Here is a 21,805-nt window from a genome sequence, read left to right as displayed (position 1 = left end):
GCATGCTTTGATTCAGTGCACTGAACATCATAGGTGGCCTTTCCTCTATACTATTCTAGATCAGCCAATGGTCTCACACAGTAGAAGGCTGCTTTCTACTGCAACAAGGACCATAGCATACAGAAGGTCCCAGGTTTAATCCCCAGCATCCCCAGGTAGAGCTGGGAGAGTCCCTGTTCCTGAAACCCTGGAGAGCTGCTATCAGTCGGTATTGTTGATGGAACAATGTTCTAACTTACTATAAAGCAATTTTGTGTGATCCTATGTTCCTATCCCATTTTTGTTCATCAGACCTCTACAGTTCTATGATCCTATGACCTCAAAGTGGTATACATGGGAGAGGTCCATAGGTAGTCTCCCATCCATGGAGACTTGAGACCCAAAGTAACCTTAGCTTCAGCATAGTGAAGCCAATATGATGGATGCAGCGTTCTGTGATGTCATCATTACTGACAAAATAAATAAATAAAACAGACCTTAGTTCAGCCAGCCTTTTTAAGCATTCAGCCTGACCCAAGACCCAGATCAGCACTTTCCCAACAGATTCAAGAGCTGCTATGAACCCCTGGAGCAAACCAAACCCCAACAGTTGTAAGCTATCACCACACCATATTCTCCAACTTGCAGCAGAGGAAAATTGGGGTGCTTATCCTTTGTGGTCGTGCTCCCATGCGCGTCACATGACTTGTGCAAGAGCACAACACCACAAAATGTGCATCTTTCAAGGCTGAACTCTCACAGGAGTCAAAACAGGACATCCCAGGATCCAGTCAGAAGCTGGAATGTCTCCTGTAATTCTGGGATGTCCCATTCAAAGCAGGACAGTTGAGGGGTATGCTACGCTTGTTATCTATCCATCCAAACTGATCCAGGAGATTATCAGGCTGTATTTTGGATGTCTCCAAGGTCTCAGGGAGCAAAGACTAAATAACCATTCTTTGCTTCTCAAGGCCTTAGGCAGAATTAGCCAAATAGCACAGCAGCCATTGTGACCAAAGAGATCCAAGACACTGGTTTTAGAACCAAGGCTTTGCCTGGATTGTCCCTGGGTCTGACTTTTTTACTAAAGGTAGCCCAAGAAACTGATAATTGTGGTAGGAATGAGGAACTGAATCGTCTTCCTTGGACATCTGCTGCTATATGAACAGTACATTACGATGGAAAACTCCAAAGTTGAGGTTTTCTCCATCAAATCAACATTACAGACTTATAATGCATTCTTTAATTAGATGTCGCTATTAACTGGACTGTTGCGTGATTTAAATCTGGATGTTAATCTCCGTCATTCTACGCTGCCATAGTTTTTATGACATCGAGCGAGTGACTCCTTTATGTAGTAATCTATCTGAAAACCACCTTATTCCCCCCTCTTTCTTTTTTTAGAAGAATAAAGGACATGAGATTGAAATGAAAGCTTTTCTGAGTCCGTCCATTAGTAATTTTCTGCTTAGTATTTGAAAAATGGCTCGTTTTAATTGCTTCACAGAGGAGAAAGCTATCAAAGCTAATGCTCTTTCTTTCCAAACTTTTGTAATTATTTCTCTTGGACTCTTATTTGAAATGGCTTGAAAATATTTTCATTAAAATGTAGATTTTCCCCCCACCCTTCTCTCTCTCTCCTCTCTCTCTCTCTGTGTCTGTATGTCTGTCTGTCTCTCTTTCAAATGGGCTTCGATTCCCCAGTGCTTACCCACCCACCCCACCCCCCACTTTTTCTTTGTTTGGCTACTAGCTTTTAACTATGTATAGATGAAATCCAACATTTGAAAATAGGAATGAGGGGACATGTCATTAGCATTGCTAATATTGACTGGGATTTTATCAGGTTTGGATTTCATATCAAACTGCACGGTTTCCAAGGAAAACAATGTTTATGGGAATGTTCTCTCATTCCTGCCACTCCCTGTCCACTCTCCACCCAAAAAAAGAAAAATTCTGAAGATTCACTCAAATAGTTTGACCCTTGTGTTTTCCCTCTTGAACTTTGTGAAGTCAATCTAATCCAGTACAGTGGTACCTCGGGTTACATACCCTTCAGGTTACAGACGCTTCAGGTTATAGACTCCGCTAACCCAGAAATAGTACCTAAAGTTAAGAACTTTGCTTCAGGATGAGAACAGAAATCGTGCACTGGTGGCGCGGCAGCAGCAGGAGGCCCCATTAGCTAAAATGGTGCTTCAGGTTAAGAACAGTTTCAGGTTAAGAACGGACCTCTGGAACGAATTAAGTACTTAACCTGAGGTACCACTGTATCTTCTTTTCCACTGTGGCCAGCCATATACTGCTTCGAATCATTGGAACATAGGAAGCTGCTTTATACTGAATCAGACCATTGATCCATCTAGTTCAGTATTGTCCACACTGACTAGCAAGAGCTCTCCAGGGATGCATTCAGGCAGAGCACCTTTCCCAGGCTTACCTGGGACGTGCAGGAGGTTGAACGTGGGGCCAAATCAGGAGCTCTATCACTGAATCACCTCCTATTGTTGCTCCCTAGCAAATGGCATTCAGAGGCCTCTGAACCTGAAGGTAGCCTCTCAGTAGCTTATTTTGTAGCCTCTCCTCCATGAATCAAAGGCTGTATCTCAGTGGAAGAGCAGGTGCTTTGCATGCAGAATATTATATACTTATTTTAGATCCCACCTTTCTCACAAGGGCAGGTCCCAAGGCAGCTCACAGCATCGATTAAAACACATGCATCAACATAATTATTTTTTTAATTAGAAGAAGAAGAAGAAGAGTTTGGATTTGATATCCCGCTTTATCACTACCTGAAGGAGTCTCAAAGCGGCTAACATTCTCCTTTCCCTTCCTCCCCCACAAGAAACACTCTGTGAGATGATTGGGGCTGAGAGACTTCAGAGAAGTGTGACTGGCCCAAGGTCACCCAGCAGCTGCATGTGGAGGAGCGGAGACGCAAACCCGGTTCCCCAGATTACGAGTCCACCACTCTTAACCACTACACCACACTGGCTCCAAGTTATGGGCATGGTCTCACAGAGACCAAGTTGTCCTCACCACTATTCTCCTGGAAGTCCCCTAGATTCTCCTTCCCTCTCTCCTCTTCCACACTCCACTCAAGCCTTGTAGGGCAACTAGAGGGACTGCTAAGGGTTGCCATAAGAAGAGGAATGCAATGCCCCTCCGCCAAAAAAAGAGAGGACTGAATAAAGCACACATATTTGCATACAATTTACATATGTATAGTAATAGATGCAAAAATAGAAATAATTGCTATCTGCTGAAAGCTGCAACGTATCTCACCCTAGTGGGGAATACTGCAGCAACATGATTGGTGCACTTGTTCAGTTTGAGGGCCTGAAGCTTTCTGTTGACGGGGAGCGATATCTGCCCTCCCTGCTTATAGCTCTTTGCCTTTAAGCCAAACCCTCCAAGTGTCCCTGTTTTCCAGGGATGTCCCTGATTTAGAGAAGCTGTCCCAGTTTCTGACTGGATCCTAGAATGTCCCGCTTTTCCTTAGGATGTCCCTATTTTCATTGGAGAAATGTTGGAGGGTATGGAGTTATCCAAACCCTGAACTGTCTGAAGGCAATCCTGTACAGGGAAGGGTTTTTTTAATGTTTAACGTTTTATTATGTTTTTATATATGTTGGAAGCTGGGGCAACCCAATGAGATGTGTGGGGTATAATAGTAAATGTGTGGGGTATAAGATGAGATGTGTGGGGTATAAATAGTAAAATTATCATTATGGAATGGGACATCCCTATTTTCATTGGAGAAATGTTGGAGGGTATGCTTTAAGCTAGTTTTAGACCAGACAGCCCTTTAAATAGAGGACTCCTTCAAACAGAGGTCTGTCCTCTGTAAAGTAGGAGACAGGGCCATCCTGAACCCAACCCTTCAAGGCTTGAGAGGGCCCTAAACAACATGCCCTCTAGTTGACTCCTTCCAATACCAACAGGTCACGTGTGACCGAGCCACAGTTGGCAAAGGCAAGTCACCAGTTTAAATTTCCCACAATGCTCTGGTGCAGCATCTTCAACAAGCCTCTCTACTGGGCCCTCAGCACTCTCCTAGACCATACCTCCTACTGGCCCTGCTTCTGGAATGTGTCCTTGAATTGGAGTAAATGCCTTGTGCTTCCTGGATGGAGGATACAGAAGGGAGTGACAAAACTAACCTACTGTGCAAATTTTGCATTAATTGCTCTGCCCCCCTTTGCCTCTAGTCCCGCCAACCACTGGCATGTGTGCCCCCTGGAAGGTTGCTCAGAAAGCAGTGTGGGCCTCAGACTGAAAAGCTTCCCCAGCTCTGGCCTTCATCATGTATGAATCTGCGTTTCTGTTCCCCATCCCTATCATTTGGTAAATGGTCAGTGATCCAAGGTATTCTTCCCTCTCTCTCTCTCTCTCTCTCTCTCTCTCTCTCTCTCTTATGTTCCTTTCAAACCCTCCCACTCCAATTTGACTGGTGTGAGAGGTAGTAGCATCACATGTCACAAAGCTCCTATACACAATGTCTCCCCCTCTCCCAGCAAGGCAATGAATGAAAAAGAAAGAAAGAAAGAAAGAAAGAAAGAAAGAAAGAAAGAAAGAAAGAAAGAAAGAAAGAAAGAAAGAAAGAACCCCCAGGCCTGGTCTGTACCACTGCTCCCCTACCCTCTGAAGCCATTATGAACAAGCCTCACTAATTATAACTCCATGGCTAGGTGCCCTCCTAAGGCTGTTGTGCTCAGCAGATATGCCTCCTGAAGGAGATATGCGTGAGCTCAGGTAATTCAGAGCAGAGAATGCATTTGGGCAGAGGGGGGATTATGTTATGTCACTACTTTTTCTTTTCTTTTTTAATTATCAGGAACACATTTTTGGCCCTTAAGTGTCCTACTGCACCGGCGACATCATCCCAGCAGCCATTTTTCTAGTGTTTTCCTTCAGAGACAGCTGTTGCAGATAAGCATCTACAATTATAGATTCCGTTTCCTTTATATGTTTTTTAAAAAAAGACAACTGGAAGGAAGAAAGGGAAAGGCTTGGTTTGCTTCTCTATATGGCTGGCAGGTGTTTATTTTACTGCAATGTGTGCTTAGGGGATACCCCAGTAAACTGAGGAACAATCAACATCAACACACTCTTTCGTCTTATTCATTCTAGTAATTATGACGTTGTTGTTGTTGAAATGCCTTTACTCATTATTAGGGGGCTCCTTTGCCTAGCTCACAGGTGAGCAGTCTGCAGGCCACACGTGGCCTGCTAAGGCCTTCCCTAAAGCCCAGAAGGGATGTAAGGAGGCAATGATTTCTGTCCCATCCTGTGTTTGTCACGACCAGAGCCTTTTCTATTCTGCTACAGTTCAGCTTATGCTGAAACGTATGCTATTCATCTCACTAGTTCCTATGGCTGGATTTTGCCAACAAGAAAAATAGCATTGTTTTTAGTGGAAGACGAAATGCAGCAGAATAGAAACACTGCTACATGTGACATATACCAGGTGGAAGGAAAATGATGCCTTATAATATCCCTGTTGTAAGAGGGAGGTAACAACAGGCTGAGGAGAAGAGAAGAAGAAGAGTTTGGATTTGATATCCCGCTTTATCACTACCCAAAGGAGTCTCAAAGCGGCTAACATTCTCCTTTCCCTTCCTCCCCCACAAGAAACACTCTGTGAGATGATTGGGGCTAAGAGACTTCAGAGAAGTGTGACTAGCCCAAGGTCACCCAGCAGCTGCATGTGGAGGAGCGGAGACGCAAACCCGGTTCCCCAGATTATGAGTCTACCACTCTTAACCACTACACCACACCTCAAAATGTGTGGGTGTGCAAAATGCCTTCAGGGAGGGGGAAGAACCCAAAAGGATGAAGGATGCTTCCAGGCTGCCAATATATTTGGGTGGAATTCAGTCACATAGCAGTAAATTCAGGCCATTCTACTAGACTTTGAGCCCAGCTCAACAACCTGTTGTCATAGTAGCCAACCAGAAGCCTGTAGGAAACTCACAAGCCAGGAGCTGAGCACAAGAGCAATCTTCTCCCCTCTATGCCTCCAAAGCATTGCTGCCTCTTCCTATTCAGGAACTCCACTAAAAAGTCTATGGGTTTTAGCTGAGAAACTGGTATATTAAAAAGATTGGTGGGTTTAAAAAAACAAAACCAGTCACAATTCATAGTGTTAATGAATAGATTCATCCCGGGCTGCAAAACAAAACAATCCCTCCATCTGAATAAAAGAACCATGTTTCCTAGCTAATATTTACACAAGCTCGTTCTTGCCCACAATGGCAAAGTCACTCACTTGGTTTTCTTCAATCTATTCTTCACCGCCCTCCTGGTAACATTTTCATTGTCAGCCCTGAGTTACTGTTTAATCCATGATCGCTTGATAAATGGAGTTCAATTGGAATACCTGTGTTAATTAAACCAAAGATGGAAGAGACAGCTTTCATTTCTTGCTGATAATTTTCTACGGCTTTGCTACAGCAGAGAGAGAGAGAGAGAGAGAAATATGAGGACTTTCTACATCCTTTTACCAAAATGGGGGGGGGGGAGACCCAGGAGTATTCAATAACACCTTCATATGATAATGCTTGCAATTGTTCAATATTCCTGGCTAATTCCTACACAGTCCCTTCGCCCTTTGCAAGTTAGAATTGCTGTTTCATGTCATGAAAACCATTTCCTGTGAGAATGTAGAGAAATTTCCAAAGATGTAATAGGTGAACAACGGACCCTATTTCACTGGCAGAATATCTGCTTTGCGTGCAGAAGGTCCAAGGTTCAACCCCTGGCATCCCCCAGTAGGGCAGGGAGTGTCCCTTGCCTGAAACCCTGGAGAGCCCCTGCCAGTCCGTGTAGACAGTACTGGAGATAGATGGACCAATTGTCTGACTCGGGGATTATGAGAGTTGTAGCCCAACTACATCTGAGGGATGCATCACATAGCTCTATACACATTCATCTGCCAACAGCACATACACTAATGTGCTTAGTTCAGCCAAAACAGAACCGCATCTCGGTCCATTTATTCCAGGTACTCTGATTCTCAGCTTATTTGTTACAAGTAAACGAACTTCCTAAATATAACCGGGCCCTTCTATCTTGATCTCTTGCTAATTTTAGCATAACATTGCAAGAGCTAGTAAGTTTGTCAGCTTAGATGGTTTTGAAACAATGTATGTGTTTGAGAAGGGGGTGTTATACTTTTAAACACACTCTGTGCAATTTGTGGTGGTCATCTTTAAAAATACTGCTCCATTATCCTTTTTCTCCCCATTTGGAATGAATGAGGCTAATTAATTTCAGGCCATACTTGATGAGGTCAGCACCAAACTAGGGGGTGCGTGCTAGACATTGCTAATCTCTTTCAGCTGAGAGTGATGAATTAAAGATGAAGCATGCCTTCACAGACCTAATTTAGAATGTATATTTTTTTAAAAAAAAAACCTACAGCAAATAATGCTATAGCATTCACAACAAAGGAAAACTTGTTCTTGTGGCTCCCATGTAGTGTTGATTTTGAAGAAATCTTTTATTCGCTTGGGGGGCCTGGCTGTGGATGGGTGGAACAGATCAGAAAATTGCAACATGGGCTTGTATATGTGTGTGTGTGTGTGTGTGTGTGTGTGTGTGTGTGTGTGTGTGTGTAAAACTCACTGGTGTTTGATATCCAGTATGTATATCTGACATTGTTCACGCTTAATTTAGGGCTTCTTCACTTATTGCACATTTAAGGTGTACACTTAAGATTATTTTAAATGCGGTTCCTTAAAATGTGGCATTCAGATGTGACAAACACCCGTTCCATATAGATATGCTTGACAGAAACCCAGGCTTCACTGGTACAGTGCCAATCGAGATGATCATGGAGAACCATTATTATATATCCCATCTCTTTAAATTCCCTTTAGAAGCAGTTGAGCAAAGAGCAAATTAGATTGGGACTGAATTGCAAAGCAATGGTTAACCCAATGCAAGGGTTAACTCAGTGCAAATCACCCTTTGCTAGCACACCCCACAAACCTGCTACTTTGCCCTGTTAGGGAACACATCTATAAACCCATATGTTTCTCCCCAGTAAGACTCAATACAGCCTGAGTCAGGTGAGTCAAGTAATAGAATACACTGGAGAAAATGGAAGGGAGACGGTTTAACCCTTCCTGCAGCATGGTGATCCCAATCCAGTTTAGAGATATGAAACCTGATCCCAAATCTCCAAAGCCTGAATCTAGTTTACCCCTCAATAGCAAATGCAAGTTTGCTCCCCTTAATTTGCTAAACAGTCCTTAGAACCAATCTATTTGTGAAACTTATGACACTCAGTCAAGCTGCTTTGGGTTAAAAAAGGCATATATACATATACATACATACATACATACGTGTGTGTGTGTGTGTGTGTGTGTGTGTGTGTGTGTGTATGCCTTTTTTTAACCTAAAGCAGCTAAATAAATAGGTTGCAATCTGGTGGAGACGTCTGTGTAGGGAGAAAGAGACTTCTTCAACCTTTCTGAGTATTTTTCAACATTCAGAATGTCGCCCACTCAACCTGGTGTTCCCCAAGGAGGAAAAGATGCCTGCAATATATGGACCTAAGTTAAAACTAGGTGGAAGATTTATACTAGTGCTTCAACTTTCAAATCTTCAGTCAACTGGTCAGAGTCAATTTTAGAGTTGCAAGTAAGAATGCAAGGAAAGGCTGCTGGATTAGGCCGATGACCTATCTAGTCCAGCATCCTGCTCTCAAAGAGCCAACCAAATGCCTGTACACAACTGGCATGCCAGACCCAAGCACAATAACCCTCTCCCCTCCTGTGATTTCCAGCAACTGGTATTCAGAAGCATTACTGCCTCTGTCCATGGAGGCAGAGCATAACCATCTCAGCTAGCAGCCATTGATAACCTCTTCCATAAATTTGTCTAATCCTCTTTTAAAGTCATCTAGGTTGGTGGCTATCACTGCCTTACAGCAAAATCCTATACATGTCTGTTCAGAAGAAAGTCTCAATGACTTCAGTGGGCCAGGTAGGGATGTAAAGAGGCACTGTTATCTCTCATATGCAGCACTGTTTCTGATCCACTGCAGTTCATCTTCCACCCAAAACTACATTATTGCTGTCAGCTGTGGCAAAATGATGTAATTCATGTAAATTGTGCAAATCATATTGTCATTAATAAGGTTACCAGACGTCCCCGTTTTCCAGGGACAGTCCCTGGATTTACAAATCAGTCGCCTGACAAAATCCTATCATTCCTACTGAAGTTGAAAAGTGTCCCTGGATTCATTGAAACAAATCTGGTACCCTTGCATTATGTGATTCCACCCCCATTATTTCAATGCAATGGAAATGCAATGTGAATGTCATGTATCATTTGTGGACGGAAAGCAACGACAATATAATATTCACTGGATTTATTTCCATTCTGGATATGGGACAAATAAGCAAACATCAGCCATTTCTGTTTGTTGTCAGAATTCTCTGACATTCCTACTCCCAAGTAAGTGAATATAGGATTGCAGCCTATAAATATATCTCCTGTTTCAGTATCCCATCAGAAATGACTAATGATGTATGTTTGTTAAGGCAATTTATGACTCCAGTTAAAACCTCTGGGCACTGTGATCTTTCCCAGGTGAGCTGTACCTGTGATATACTTTGTTTTGGGGAGGTTTCTGCTTCCCAAATTCAAACTTTGTCTCCTTTCTTATCAACAGTGTGTGCATGATTATAATCGTTTCTTTAAAATGTTGCTGCATTTTTCCATGTTTTCCTGCTAGGTGGGTGGTGTAGATTATATGATAGCTTTTATCGGGCTGGCTTAATACAATAATAACATGTGCCCAGTTTCTGCCTGACAAAGAGGTGCATTCTTCAAGCACAAGGGAGGACTGTAGAACCTTTTCATGTGAGATACTAATGTGTCTCACAACTTTTCTTACAGCACTTGTGGGGTGTGTTTGTTTTGCAGGAGGACAGAAGATGCAAACGAAACTGAAGTTGCATTCTAGGAAGCAACCGTCAAATCTGTCAATTTCAGTTTCTCTCAGTTTCTCATTCTTTTATGTCTCAATTTCACTTCTCCACATTTCTACATCAGTATGCAAAAAATAATTTTAAGTCCCCATGAAAATTCATCAGCATTTTAGTGTGGATTTCCCCTAATACACACATTTTTGTATGCCATTTTCCCTAATATAATTTTTATATGTTATTTTTAATAATATAAGCATTTTCATGCATACATTAACCAAGTGTGTGCATTTTTGTACATGTTGCCTTGCTGGAAAAGTCAATTGCAACAGCCATAGATTTGCGATTTCTGAAGGCTAGCTCTGTTTCAGCTTGTGCTTAATGTTTTGGAAAGGAAAAATGAGATAAGTTTGCCTTTAAATGAGAACTAAATCCAACCTCTCCCCTATCCCTAAATGCAGACAATGTGGGCCTTGCATCTGTGTGACAAACCAGTCGGCATACGTACAAGTCAGTTCAAGGCTCACACGTGAAACTGTGCTTAGAGACACAAGCTCCAAACTGAGGTACAAACTGAATTAACCAACTATCCTGGCCCCAGTTGCAGAAGGCATTTAGGGGCAACATAAAATGAGCTCAGGACCATTTGTAGCTCCTGAGCCACAGGTTCCCCCACCTGTGTTCTGTGTCGTGGTAGAAAGTCTGTAAGACAGTCCCCTGGTTGAACAATCTTAATCAATGGATCATGCAAAATTTAGTCAATGAATCAATTCATTGGTCAGCTAATTCAACTAATATGGGCCTGAGTCAAAAGGGCTGTTTGGAAGCACAACGCTCACTTGGTTTGTTTTCATATGACCTCTGCCTTGTGTTTTTTAGCATCAGGCATCATTTTAGAAGATGTATCTCCATCCTGGGTATAAATGAAGGGTGTGCATACTTCTTAGCAGACCATGCTGGACATCTACACATTTTTGGAAATACCTGTATAAGAAATAATATTTTTTTTCAAATAAAAAAAGAGGAAAAACGGCATCCTGATTTTTGGGGAAGGGTCATAGCTTGGTGATAGATTCATGCAGAAGGTCCCGAGTTCAATCCCTAGCAACTCCAAGTAGGACTGGGAATGTCCCCTGTTTGAAATCCTGGACAACTGCTGCCCGTTAGTGCAGATGATACTGTGAGATGAATCAATGGTCTTGCTTGATGTCATGCAGCTTTCTCCCATCGTTCAGCCCAGACACTGAGGTCCGGCTCCAAGGGCCTTCTGGCGGTTCCCTAACTGCAAGAAGTGAGGTTACAGGTAACTAGGCAGAGGGCCTTCTCAGTAGTGGCGCCCACCCTGTGGAATGCCCTCCCATCAAATGTCAAGGAAATAAACAACTATCTGACTTTTAGAAGACATCTGAAGGCAGCCCTGTTTACGGAAGTTTTTAATATTTGATGTTTTATCGTATTTTTAATAATCTGTTGGAAGCCGCCCAGAGTGTCTGGGGAAACCCAGTCAGATAGGTGGGGTATAAATAAGAGAGGGAGGTTGAGGGAAGTATGGGGAAAATGGGGGAATTTCGGAACTGTGAATTATGTTATTTGTTATGCTTTAATATTGGAAAAATTGAAAACTTAATAAAAATTAATTCAAAAAAACCCCACATATATGCCCCCACAATTGCTTTATTCTGTGACACTAGCACTGTTTATAAGTGCAACATAATACACATTCTGTACTTATAAGAAACTGATATCTTAATGTAACATCACCCATATTTTGGACTCCCTGCCTATTCACATCAGGCAAGGCACCTTCTCTATTCAGACATGTAGAATGTTGACTTATCTTTTAAACCTGATTTTCAGCTTACTGGTGATTTTAATCATTTTTGAATGTTTTAAATAGTTGTGCTTAACTGTTCTTTACTGATAATTTTATTGTTTTATTCTTTTTTTAAAAAACTGAGGTTTTGATACAATCAATCGGAATATATACATTTTGTGACATGAAAAAATAGGCTGGTTTCTACACACATTCTATTTTCCATTCAGACAAGTAAGAGGCATCATCAGAGTCTAAGAACACAGCCAAGCAAAAACACCCAAGGAGGATGCAAGGCAGAAGTGCGGTTGGCAATGGTGTGTGTGATTAGGGAGAGGATGTGGTCTATGAAAAGCCCTAAGGACCAGATGGAGAAGTCTTGAGGACCAAATTTTGCCCCAGAGCCTAAGGTTCTCCACACCCAGGACTCAGCTACACAACTGCAAAAAAAATGTTTTAAGGGTGTTGTAAAGTGCGATACAAAAGGGATGCGGGTGGCGCTGTGGGTTAAACCACAGAGCCTAGGACTTGCCGATCAGAAGGTCAGCAGTTTGAGTCCCCTGGATGAGCTCCAGTTGCTCGGTCCCTGCTCCTGCCAACCTAGCAGTTCGAAAGCACGTCAAACTGCAAGTAGATAAGGCAGGAAGGTAAACGGTGTTTCCGTGCGCTGCTCTGCTTCGCCAGAAGCAACTTAGTCATGCTGGCCACATGACCCGGAAGCTGCACGCCGGCTCCCTCGGCCGATAAAGCGAGATGAGCGCCGCAACCCCAAAGTCGGTCACGACTGGACCTAATGATCAGGGGTCCCTTTACCTTTACCTAAAGTGCTATACACAAATGTGACACTAGATGGTGATGGTGAGCTATGGCAAATTCAATATATTTTTTCAAAACTTTTTTTAAAAAAGCATTTTCACAGCATTTTTATATGTGTGTAGATTCCACCCAGGTTCCCCACCCCCCGCTAAACAGAGAAACTGATAGCAAGCAAACAACCTACTGCTGAGCAGAATTGCCCTAACGCTTTAAATGGGTGGCTCTGCCTGCCTGCCTTTGCATCCCAGTAGTCCTCATTAGAGGGAACCTGCTTCCCATTATGTCCTGTCTCCATGCTGAATCAATCTTCCAACCCTTTGATTGCTTCTGAAAATATGTTTATTTTTTAATAATGCTCGTTTTTGCTCCCCTGTGATTAAACCCAGACAAGGCAATGCCCAGAAAGTAGGTGGAGGGATTCTTTTGGGCAGAAAGGGGAGATAAAGACCACATGTTTTTCTTATTGTGGGACCATTAGAGCATATAAATCTGGCCATTTGTGTTGTAGATGCATCAGAGGGTGGTTGTCATAAATACAGATTGGCACATCATGCTCGCCAAATGGACTTTATGGATCATGTCCCATGCTTCGTAATTCTCTGGTGCTGTCCCTGAACTAGCTTCTTGAAGGCTATTAAAATTCTGAATGGTGCATTATTCCACTTTTTGGGTACACTTCTCGGTCCTAACTGTCAAAGGCCTATTGAAAGAACCTGGCTTTTGAAATAAATCACTTTTCCCTTTTGAGGGAACATACTGTCCTTTCTAAGAATTGAATCCCTTACCAAAAAAATAAAAAATCAGTGATGATCTAGCTGTAGAACCTGGCAGATGTGCATCATAGTTTGGTTGGGCTATTCAGAAATTGAGAGTAGCAGACAAGGGAACAGCTGAATATATTTAAGCCAGTAAAATCTAGGGTCAAATGTTAACCTGCTTGATGCACCTAACTAGGGGAGAGGAGAAATGTGGTTCAGTTTGCAAATAAAAGTAAATATACCTAAGCTGCATGTCCCAAAACAATATGCAAACCAAAACACAGCGCTCCTTTTAAATTCACACCTCTTCAAATGATGTGATGCAGTTCGCTATCCAAATAACAGGGGCAAATATGCATATACTATGGGAAAGAGTGCATTAAAATGTATATATTACTGGAAGTAGCACACACCATGCATTAAAACACAGAAAAGCACATTGAAAGATGTATATATTAGAGGGAATTGCATACAAGTCTCTGAATATTAGGAAAAATTCACACTAAAATGCTGGCTGATTTTCATTAGGACTTTTCCTAAAAGAATTGCAAATAGGGAAAAGGAGAAACTGAGATAAACAGAAATTGACAGGCTCACCCATCTCAACACCTAATGTCTAGGCCAGATATCTAGGCCAGGGACAGCCAACTCAGAAAGGTACCGGTTGCTTCTCATCCTCCCCTCCCCCCCCCCCCCCGGCAATCATTATTCATTTGTTTGCTTGTTTATTGAAAGCATTTGCATCCCATCTTTCTCAGTAAATATGAACCCATGCACTAGCTAGGATAGCTTTAAAAGAGGCTTAGATAAATCCAGTCCACAAATGTACGAAACTGACATACCAATTCAAACGACTGATCCATCTAGCTTGGCATTTTGTACACCATGAGTAGCCAGTGGGCTGCTGGTGCCCTTCAGATTTGACGGGTCTCCAGTTTTCATTATTCCTGACCACAAGCCACAGTGTCTGGGCTGATGGGAGTTAGAGTCCAACAACCACATTGGCTGCCAATGTCCTAAACTGACTGTCAGCAGTTTTCTAGACTTCGAGACAGAGGTCTTTCTGAGCTCGTGTTACCTTTCCCTCCCCTCCATTATTGTTAAGCTTTATAGATTGTAAGCTCCTCGAGACAAGGACCTGTCTAACTGGATGTGCAGTGCAATCTTCCACATGTTTCATCACAAGTAAGTCCCACTTTGTTCAATGGGGTTTGCTCCCAGGCAACTGAGTACAGAATTGCAGCCTAAATTACTTAATAGGCTGGTATATGAGCACACCCTCTTCAGTGCCTAGTTATGTCTGTAGCGCCTTTTCAAACTTGTTTACCTAGCCCAGCTGTGCTGCATTATCAGAAGGGAGGCCATGAAATCTTAGCCATCATGCTGTATTATACTGTCAGCAGTTTAAACCAACTGTGGATTTGTAGAGAGAGATTAATTCATTTGCCCTCTCTCATTACCCTAGAATTTGCGGTCATCTGACAAAATTAACTGGCAGTAGATTCAGGGCAGAGAATAAGAAGGTACTTTTTCACACGACATGCAATTAGCTTGTGGGATTTGATCGTGGCTACTACTGGCTTAGGTAACTTTAAGAAGGAGCCGACATAAATTCATGACACTGGAGAGGTCTGTCAATGCCTATTGGCCATTTATGCTTCCATGCTCAAGCTTGCGTACACACTATAACTTTAAGGCACTTTTGAAACACATTGTTTCCCTCAGAGAATTCTGGGCACTGTATTTTGTTAAGGGTTGGTGGGCATTGTAACTCTGCGAGGGGTAAAGTGCAGGGCCCAGAATTCTTTGAGGGAAAGAATGTGCTTTGAATGTGTTTTCTGGATACAGTGTTCACAAAGCCTCAACAATATTGAACCAAATGGATCGCCCTTCTGATACAACAGGGCTCTCTTTAATACATATTATTCTCTGAAATGGGCAGAAACGGCGTGTGGATGTTGATGGAGAATTTGCAAAGACAGTTACTTTTGGAATGAGATGTCATGGCAGATGACCCCTTCAGTCTTTTTGCAGCTGTGTTCTGCAACATGTTCTTGATACAATAGTGAACGGTAGATAAATCAGTGCATTCATAGTGGATTTATACCAGACCATCCAGGTATCGTACCACTTTCTTACTTGTTCTGCAGTGCTCCCAGTGTTACCACATTATTGCCATCTGGAAGGTCCCTCTTGTGCTATGTAGCACAACAACAGCAGGGCAACAACAATAACAGAGAAAGGATGTTTGCGGTAGGGAAAGTTGCAGGATTTCGGCAGGGAGCTATGGGACATGAACCAATTGGAAACAAAGCAGAATGTCCATCCTCCCCAAAATTGCAGGTACAGTGGTACCTCAGGTTAAGTACTTAATTCATTCTGGAGGTAACCTGAAACTGTTCTTAACCTGAAGCACCACTTTAGCAAATGGGGCCTCCTGCTGCTGCCACGCCGCCGGAGCACAATTTCTGTTCTCAACCTGAAGCACTATTTCTGGGTTAGCGGAGTATGTAACCTGAAGCGTATGTAACCTGAAGCATTTGTAACCTGAGGTACCACTGTACAAGCTACAGGGAGAGGTTGAAATGCTTGACTCGGGGAGAGCCTAACCACTGTAGTTCATATGCTGGTAACCTCAATGTTGGATTAGTGTGATGCCCTCTATGTGAGACTGCACTTGGGTCTGGTTTGGAAGCTCATGCTGGGTCAGAATGTGGCCGCGAAATTGCTGATGGGTACATTTAGTCAACAACATATCACACCATTGTTAAAGCATCTGCACTGACTGCCTCTCTTCTGCTGAGCCAGATTCCAGGTACTTGTATTGATTTATAAAGCCCTGAACAACCTAGGTCCAGGGTACCTCAGGGACCACCAGAGCCCTGTCACTGAGTCACTAAGATTCTCTACAGGAGCATCATTGGTCATTCCCCAAGCTGGCAAGGCTCATCTGACAACAAGAAGAAACTAAGCTTTTAGTGTCATCAACTCAGTATTGCGGAATACTCTTCCAAAAGGGATTCAGCAGGAGCCTTCTGTTTCAACTTTTAAATGCCTGCTTAAAAACTTTTGTATTCTGTCAGGGTTATGAGGGCTATTGAGAATACATCTTTCCATGATAATTAACTGATTTATGTTTTTTAATTGTTTATATAGTTTTTACTGTATGTTTTTTAAGTATAATTTTTGTATACTTTTTATGAATACCAGCATATACATATTTTGATAAATAAAATAAAACTCAACATGAATTCACCATGAAAACGACATCCAAGGAGGAACTTATACAACAAATGTGGTTTTTGTGGGGGATTCCACAGTGGTTGTGCTATAGCACAATAGTGCCCCTCCAAATGGCAACTAACAACTAATAAAACAGAATGCTGTGTGCACAGACCAGTATGAATTTGCTGCTACTGATCCATTGTTGTACCAATGGTCACATATATCTGCAATATATATAGGTAAAGGTAAAGGGACCCCTGACCATTAGGTCGAGTCGTGACCGACTCTGGGGTTGCGGCGCTCATCTCGCTTTATTGGTCAAGGGAGCCGGCGTACAGCTTCCAGGTCCTGTGGCCAGCATGACTAAGCCGCTTCTGGCGAACCAGAGCAGCACATGGAAACGCCGTTTACCTTCCCACCAGAGCAGTACCTATTTATCTACTTGCACTTTGACATGCTTTCGAACTGCTAGGTTGGCAGGAGCAGGGACCGAACAACGGGAGCTCACCGTGTCACGGGGATTCAAACCGCCAACCTTCTGATCAGCAAGTTCTAGGTTTTGTGGTTTAACCCACAGCATCACCCGTGTCCCTGCAATATAGATATATATTATATATACACACACACTTTTCCCTCAAAGATGCCTGGGAACTGTAGTTTGTTAAGGATGCTGGGTACTGTATCTCTGTGAGGGGAATCCTGGAGATGGCAGTTGACCCCTCACAGAGATACAGTACCCAGCATCCTTAACAAACTACAGTTCCCAGGCATCTTTAAGGGAAAGTTATGTGCTTTAAAGGTATGCTGCAGATGTGACCAGTTACACAATGCAGAATGCATCTGCAAAACACACACACATACATTTCAGGAGAGAGTGGGGTCCCCTCTCTCTCTCTCTCTCTCTCTCTCTCTCTCTCTCTCTCTTCCCTTTCCTGGGGTATCCATCTCTGAAAGGACCCCTTCTGTATTTTAAAAAAGCTCCCCTTTACTTCACGCACGAAGCAGAGAAAGAATTGTTCTTTCCCATGTGTTTCTATATTTAAAGGGCTTAAGTCGAAAGGTGTGCATTGCCTGTGTGTGTGTGTGTGTGTGTGTGTGTGTGTAGAGGGGGGGGATTCTGATTGCAGATAACCGCTCAATTTGATTTAGTGTCGAATGATAGTGATGGGGTTGATAACTCGGCATTCATCGGTAATTCATCTTCTCCTGGTAGAAATTTACCGCAAAGCAGCGCTTTTCCCAACACTGACAAGTCCTATTAATCTTCTTCAGACACATTTCAATAGGTGTCTCCATCTAGACCCTCCATCTAAACACTCTTGGGCATCACCGGAGACTTGGAGACGCCTTCACTGAAGGTTCCACTAGAAGTGAAAATGGGAGACTAGATTGTACTCTTTAAAAAAAAAAAGAAATAATTAATTCTCTCTGTCCATTTAATTAGCAACTCCTGCCAGCCTTTTCCCCACTCAAGTGTGACGACGCTTTTCCCTAACTTGAACAAGACTTGGGAAACATTAAGTTTCTAAAACTGAAACAATGTGACCTAATGGGCAGAGGGTTAGGCATAGAGTGAAGTGGCCAGGTTCAAATGAGAGCTGTAAGTCAAGAAGTCCTTATTATTGAGTGTCACACAGGCATTTTCTAATTTGCGAAGCCTTAAGTAGCAAACCTTTCTGTCTCATTCTCAACTTCTCCTCTGTAATATGTAGTAGTATGAAGCCATCAGATACTGGGTTGCTGCAAAAGGGTGAATTTACCGCTGAACGCATCACTTGCAGTTTTCAACTGCAGTTTTGAAACAACTGCAGTGTTTTAAATTGCCATCACCCTGCAATTTGCAACACTAGTCTTAGGGTTACCTGCACAGCTATATGGGAGTAAGCCCAACTGGAAACAATGAGACTTGCATGTAAGTAAAAAATGCACAAGATTCTGCTCTACATGATTATTCTTGTTTTTCTTATGAACAGCAACACTGTAAGGTAGGCCAGCACTTCAGGTGAGGGACTGCAACCAAGAAGGAGTGAATGCTTATGATGAAATATGAAGCAGGGGAATTAAAATATACTGCTTTGAGGGCATTTAATTTTGACTACATCCAAAGTACCTTTTAAATTTGATAAGAACTCCTAAAATGTGAAATTGCACCCTTCATACACTGTGCTGGGAGAAAAATGCTGTTTTTGTGGGGGTGGCTTTTCTTTCTGGTTTCAAACAGGACTAAAATGAAAACCTGGGAGAAATTAAATTGTGGAATTCAGCCACTAACCTGTACAGTTGCGATCACTGAGACAGCGCACCAAACCCTGCTGTGTCCATTCATCATGATGCTCCATTTTAGTGGGTGGAGGGCGGGAGGAGAAAGATGCAAAATATATTGTAAGGCGATATCTGAAACGAGGCCTCTGGAACACTGTGATTTACTAGTAGCGTAAGGTTAAGATGAGTGTCGAGAATTCAAAACCTTCCCTTCCTAGTTTATCCATTTTTAACACACATCTGTCAAGCGCCACTTGAGTCCTAAGCTCTGACTCCACTACAGGAAGCGACTCGAGGTTAATGCGGCCACGCAGATCCCAACTGTACAACTCCCGGGATTCCCCCTTTTTTGTTTTCCTTACATTAGCTGCCAACGCGCGAACAAATATTGCTCAGTCAAATTAGACCCATAATATTTAAAGATGGATTATGCTCTGGGATCCTCGTGGTGGGCAAACAAGATGGGCGCAAAATGGCTGTGTGTGTTTTGCCAAAGACCCCTCAGAATTTAAATGGGGTCATTTGGAGTTTGTTAGTTTGTTAGCAGAGGAAACTAGACATGGAAAATTGTCTGGGTGGGTCAAGTACTTTGGAAGAAGACACCCCCTACATACACCATGACTTCCTTTTTCTTTTCTTTTCTTCTCTTCTTTCCTTTTCTTCCTTCCCTTGATCTGTCTTTTGATATCAATGGTTACTAGCCTCTGGGCTATGTTCTACCTACTGTGTTGGAGGCAGTATGCCTCTGAAAACCAGTTGTTGGGAACCATGGGAGGGCTGCCCTCAGTCCTGCTTGTGGACTTTCCCATTGTGGCTTCTGACTGGCCACTTTGAGAACAGGGTGTTGGACTAAATGGGCTTTGGCCTGATCCAGCAGAACTCTTCTTCTGGTCTTAGGTAGCCTGATGCACTGCATGTTTACATTGAAATAAATCCCTCTATGCTCAATGGGGATTTTACTTAAGAAACTAGGGACACTTGCGTTAACACCCATCACACCAATGAGCAGTGTGTGGTCTCATTGTTGAAGGCTCTTTTCCTTTTATTTGTGAATCACAGCTATATGCCACATTTCCTTTAATGAGCTCAAAGCAGTGTACATGGTTCTTCCCTCCCATTTATTTTTCATCTCTACAACAACCCTATGAGGTAGGTTAAGCAGAGAGGTAGGGACCAACCCAAGGTCACCTAATGAGGTCCCGCTTGCTGATTTCCCACAGGCCACTGTGAGAACAGGATGCTGGACGAGACTAGTCATTGGCTGGACTAGACTAGTCCAGCAGACTCTTCTTATGTTCTTATGCATGTGAGGTAGATGGGATCACACCTCCTGCATCCACATAATGTCCTACTATATGTGCAACTGAGGGCACTGCCTTCTGCAAGGTTCTTGGTTGCTCAGAGAGAGCTTGTGTGCATTTAGTGCAGCAGTCAGGCTTTCGGACAAATACGTGCTCACCAGGAACTTGTGCAAAAGGCACAATCCCTTCTCCCCATGCCTTCATTACCATGGATTCTGAACATCTGCATGGGCCTCATGTGTTCTTTGCATATGCCTATATGGTCCACAAATTTGATTCATTTTATCTTTCTCCTCTACATACACAAAGATGTGTAACCTATGCAAACGTTACCTTCTGCACATAAAGGTGGGGCAGATTTCTATACCATGTGGAGAAAATGCTCCCCTGGGCAAGTCTGTCAACAGTTCTCTGTGCTTGCTTTCTTCCTTTTTTCTAGAAAATATGTGGCACTGTCACGTGGCACTTTCCATTAGAACCATCCTCAGGAATTCCTAGGATAAATGGAAAAAGTAACTTTAATTGGCATCCTTATTTGTTTTATATAAGTAGATTATCTTCATCAATAAGAAGAAGTCACATCATGAAGTAGAAAAGACCACAATCCTGAACACACTTACTCAGAAGTAAACCCCCCAGGAAACTGCTAGATCTATTTCCAAAAGTAATTATGCATGAGATTGTACTGCATGGTGATGAGAGGTGAACCAGAAAGTTCCTCCTCCATTTGTTGTCTGTGACATCAACTTACTAGGATATCACAAGCAGATTTTATGATAAATCCCAGAAATAATGGTACGTCCCAGAGTATGGTCTGAAGGCACAGGAGGTTGTCACCTTACAAGAGGCCTGGATCTGGTCAGAACCTGGATGGGTGACCTTCTGGGAACTAGATGTACACCGTGTAGAAGGTCATGGGTTCAGTCCCCAGCATCTCCAGAAAGGGCTTGGAACCCTGGAGAGCTGCTGCAACCCAGTGTGGGCAATACCAAGCTAGATGGACCAATGGTCCAATATGGTATATTGCTTCATATGTTTTGTTGTTAGCATACAATGGCCTCAACAACTTGGGACCAAGACTTCTTGCATGAAACCAGCCTGCCCTCCAGTCATCTTCTCAATCTACAGAGAAGATAGTAGATGGCTCAGTGGTAGAGCATCTGCTTTGCAGGCAGAAGGTCCCAGGTTCAATCCCCTGCATCTCCAGATAGGTCTGGGAGAGAACCTTGCCTGAAACCCTGAAGACCCTTTACCAGTCAATGTTGACAACACTGAGCTAGTTTGACCAATTGTCTGATTTGGCATAAAGCCGTTTCCCATGATCCTGTGTTCCTATCCCACATTTCTTCAAAAGAACCCAAGGTGCCACACGAGGGAGTCCCTAGGTAATCACATATCTAAGTACCGATATGACCCAGGCAAACCTTAGCTTCAGCAAGTTAGAATGATCATAATACAAAGCTGACCATTTGCCTTCTGTAAGGGCAAACTGTACTTTGATGCTTGTTTTAAATGTGTTTTAGCGTACTGTATTTTAACTATTGCTTTTAACTAGTTTGTTTTTCTAACTTTGTATTTTATAATGGGGGTTTTTTATAAAAAAAAATGTAAGCTGCCTTGAAGACCAACTTGGGAGAAAGGGGGATATAAATACACTTAATTAAATAATTAATAAAGGTGGCTACATCATACGATGTGAGACGTTGTTAA

General features: G+C 42.7%; 1 long non-coding RNA gene across 13 annotated transcripts in view; it reads right to left on the bottom strand.

Annotated features, from left to right (window-relative positions):
- Nucleotides 1-21,805, bottom strand: part of LOC310749752 — a 63,011-nt gene that overhangs the window by 24,143 nt on the left and 17,063 nt on the right. For 3 of the 13 annotated variants that reach the window (XR_014541724.1, XR_014541726.1, XR_014541735.1), the window contains exons 2-4: nt 20,429-20,589; nt 18,805-18,865; nt 6,251-6,361 (exon numbers count right to left, since the gene is read on the bottom strand). This is a non-coding gene — a long non-coding RNA (uncharacterized lncRNA). Of the gene's footprint in view, nt 1-6,250; nt 6,430-8,748; nt 10,905-17,753; nt 17,897-18,804; nt 18,866-20,428; nt 20,590-21,805 lie in introns of those variants that run through there. The other 10 variants (XR_014541729.1, XR_014541730.1, XR_014541732.1 and 7 more) reach the window with 6 other exon arrangements.

This window comes from Podarcis filfolensis, assembly GCF_964270895.1.
Source record: "Podarcis filfolensis genome assembly, chromosome: 14".
Classification (NCBI taxonomy): domain Eukaryota; kingdom Metazoa; phylum Chordata; class Lepidosauria; order Squamata; family Lacertidae; genus Podarcis; species Podarcis filfolensis.
Note: the sequence above shows the minus strand (reverse complement) of the source record. Positions and strands in the feature narration are given on the sequence as shown.